The sequence below is a fragment of the Saimiri boliviensis genome, chromosome 12 (assembly GCF_048565385.1).
Source record: "Saimiri boliviensis isolate mSaiBol1 chromosome 12, mSaiBol1.pri, whole genome shotgun sequence".
Taxonomy (NCBI): domain Eukaryota; kingdom Metazoa; phylum Chordata; class Mammalia; order Primates; family Cebidae; genus Saimiri; species Saimiri boliviensis.
The window spans coordinates 108,886,257-108,889,896 of NC_133460.1; the positions used below are offsets into that span (position 1 = coordinate 108,886,257).

Sequence of the window (3,640 nt, forward strand, 5' to 3'; positions counted from 1 at the left end):
CCCATGTCCCCCCCCCCCCACCCCGGCCCTGTTCAGTAGAGTGGACAAGAGGGCAGCAGCTGGACGAGGTAGGGAGGAGGAGAGGCCAGCAGAGCTAAGCTTCGCCGAGCCCCACCAGCCCCAGCCACGTGCTTCGCGTTGGCAACAAACCGGTTCTTTCAAGAGAGGAAGAGTCTGACAAAAAGGACAGCTGCAGCAAAGCAGAAGCTGAGGGTGAAAACCTCTCCAAAGCCCTGAGCTTAGGATTCTCCCCTAAAGTGAAACAAAACAAAACACCACTGGGGTTTGCAAGGACTAGTTAATCTGTTAGTCTCCCCCTTGCTGGATCAATTAAAGAGAGTCCCTCCACATCTGGGTTCCATTGAAAACCGAAACGTGTATTATCAACATGTTACATAACAAATTATGCCTGCAGGTTTCTTTTATTACACATCTGAGAGGTGTGCATGGTGGTGGTAATGATGGGGGTTGTGCTGATCTGAGTATCTGCTTATTTCAGTCTTTTTATTTAAGGTCAAGAACAAAAAGTTTTCCATACAGTGTGCAATTTAACTGCAGAAAGTGACAATGCCCAGATAAAACATCAACTGAAAAATCCGACGGTGGGCCTAGAGCTCAGTCCTCAGGGCTCATGGAGAGAGCGGTGGGTGAGAAGGGTGTGCTTTTTAAAAGAGCTCCACAGCGTCCCCTGCTGCCAGCTCCTAACATTCAAACACAGCTCTCTCCTCTCTGGCCTCCAGAAGGGGAGGAGAGCAGGCTGGCCCTTCCTGAGCTTCAATCAGGGGTCAGGCGCCTGCTCACTGGACCCGCTTAAAGGAACTCAAGCCCACTAGGCTTCAATGGAACGGGGGGATGGGGAGGCTAGGGGACAGTGAGGGAATCAACAAGGGGGAAGGCAAAGACTAAAAGATGGAAACAGAAAGAGCCCAGGAAATAATACCAGGGCTTCCCATAAAATGTCAATTAAGCCTAACCACCATGATGACAATAAGGTATCATAAAGCTCGTTCCAAAAAAACTTCATGCAACTTCCAAAATGCCACGTGCCACATACCCTAAGTTGAAAAGAGAAGGGAGAAACTGATTTAAAACATTATGAAAGAAAATAGTGATGTTCTACTTTGTCCTGAGAAGACTGGAACATTCAAGTCCACTTCTGCAGCAGTGAGGTTGCCAGTGTCTATTTAAAACTGATAGTAAAATGGCTGCACATGAATCTCACCTTCTCAAAAAAAAAAAAAATAGGAAGTTGTTGGGCAAATACTTTTGAATTCAAATCGCCTCGTTCTCTGAAGGCACGTTTGGTAGAAAAAAATACAGGCCTTCCCCAAGCCTCTCCTTAGCTAGATTCTAACCTGAAAAAGCGCCTGGAAGCTGGATCGGCACCCTCCCAGGTGGCATGATGGGTGACAGCCAAGTGCAGACACAGAGTCAAGGACTACCAATCCTGATCCAAACCTTCCCACTGAATGGGACTATCAGTTGGGACAAGTAGCTGTTTATGTAGTCCACAGCCAGAGAGGGGGAAAAAAAAAAAAAAAAAAAAAAAAAACCCTGTAGCCCTTCGATTCAGTATCAAAACTGTAACTGACACAAGTTACTCTTAAGTAGATACATTAAAATGAAACCAAAGCCTGGCCTAATAAGAAACACTGAGTTTCACCTGGTCGGCTAACGCCATTCCTTCCCAAGTCCTCAAACCAGGTGGCATCTTTTAAAGGAGTCCAGGATCTGGAGCAAGTAGGAATCTCCCTGCCAGCCGGTGGGGACTGCTGGGAACACATATGCTAGCATGTCATTTGGAAGTCTGCTAATATGTTGTAAGCAGCACAAGACGCTTGCCTGGCTTCCCAGGCCAATAAACAATGCCATTCCAACTCCTGCAGCAGTCAATAGGAAACAGTCCTTTTTCTCTACCATCCAACAATTCAACAAACATTTGTTCCTGTTGAACAACCGTCAGCCTGGCTCCATCTGCACCCGCTCCTACGAGGCGAGCGCGGCGGCGAAGGCGGCGGCACAAATGCCCACCCCAGAATCCCGGACTCGGAATGCAACCCACTCCGGGGGCCACTTTCCTAACACCACCGAGTCCGGACATTGTACCGTATGGAAGACTCGGAGTGTGGCCTATAGGAGGCAGAATCCCATTCATCAAACGCAGCAAAGAGCTTTTCTTTGTTCACCATCTTCCTAAGTACAGTACGTGTTAATGAGCCCGGGCGGTCAGATGGAAGGAGCTTGGCTTCAGGGGGTGTCCGAACGCGAGACCCGGGCAAACCAGTCCGCGCGATTCGTCGCTGCTGCGGCGCCCCGGCCCGGACCACGAGCATTGTTCCCCAAGTCCGAAGACCGGGGTAGAAAGCTGGGGGCTGGGACGTGGGGGGCACGGAAGGGGGGAGCGAGAACACACTTGGGACACCAACCGCAAACCCTCCATGGATTCTGGGTGTCCTCGCTTCTTTCGTCTCTGCCCCACCATGGGAAACCCTTAGCTGGGAACCCGACTCCCACGGGCTTGCAAAATCCAAGACTGGCAAAAATGTGACTCGACCAGTGTGCCTGTGCCGGACGGCCCTTCTCGCCATGTGCAAAAGCCACGCCGGCGCGGACGCCCCCACTCCGCAAGCCCCAGCCGTGGCCACCCCGCGGGCTTCCCCCGCCCGGGACAGAACGCCCCCCTCACCCCCATCCTGACCGCCCCGGACAGTCCAGCAGCAGTGGAGCCCGCCGCCTCGCGCCCGCATCCCGGGGGTGGCGGGTGCAAACTTCCGCGAACAAAAGAGTTGCCTGCAAACGATGCGGGAACTTCAGGGCGAAATGGGGCCGCCCGGCTCCCGAGGCTCTGCGCCTCCGCCGCAGCGGCGAGTCCGGGCTCAAGCCGAGACGCGGAGAGGACACGCCAGGGCGCAGCCGTCCCAGCGCCCGCCCGCCCTGGCCTGGGGAGCTTAGACTTTTCCGCCGCAGCCAGGCTGGTTCGTCCCCATGCCTGTGCTCTGACAAGTCCCACGCCTGCAATCAAGGGTGAGACTGAGCGCTCAGAGAAACAAACCGACCCAACCCAAACGCGAAATAAGGCAGAAAAAAAAGGAAACCAGCAACATCAGGAAGAAAAAAAAAAAAGGCAAGTCCATTGCGCACGCAAGCTGGGCTCCTTCCAGCCGGCGGCCGGGACGCACACGGCCCGGACCTCGCCCGGGACCAGCCCCCCGGCCACCGCCGCCGCCGCCCGGCCCCGGGTCGCTTACTGTGCGCGGCGGGGCGCTCCGGGCGCGGACCCCGCGCAGTCACCGCCAGCGCTCGCCAAGTCGTCCGGGCTGCCCGCCGCGCGTCCGCCGCGCGCACGCTCGCTTGCCGGCGCCGAGCGCTTTGTACGAGCGGCTCCCGGGGAGGAGGAAATCGACTTGTCACTTCCTGAAGTGTTTGCAACTCGTCCTTTTAACCTGCCCCGGCCAGGCCGCCTGCGCCCGCCGCCGCCGCGGGGCCGCCCGACCGCGGCTGCGTGAACTCGGCCCGGCGCTCAGCGGGCGGCGTCGCGGGCCCGGGTGCTCGGCGCGGCGGCGGCGTGCGGCGGCGGGCGAGTGTGCAGCGCGCGCAGCCGCCAGTGGGCGGGGAGTGGGGGGTTCGCGGCGCGCCGCCG

At 56.5% G+C, this 3,640-nt stretch overlaps 1 protein-coding gene across 2 annotated transcripts in view; it reads right to left on the reverse strand.

Moving 5' to 3' along the window:
- The window catches only part of FAM53B (family with sequence similarity 53 member B), a 119,872-nt gene extending 116,541 nt beyond the window's left edge, over window positions 1-3,331 (reverse strand). The window contains exon 1 of one of the 2 annotated variants that reach the window (XM_039465025.2): window positions 3,249-3,331. The gene's annotated coding sequence lies outside the window, so the exon portion shown is untranslated. Of the gene's footprint in view, window positions 1-2,686; window positions 2,746-3,248 lie in introns of those variants that run through there. The other variant, XM_039465023.2, reaches the window with a different exon arrangement.
- Between the last annotated feature and the right edge of the window lie 309 nt (window positions 3,332-3,640).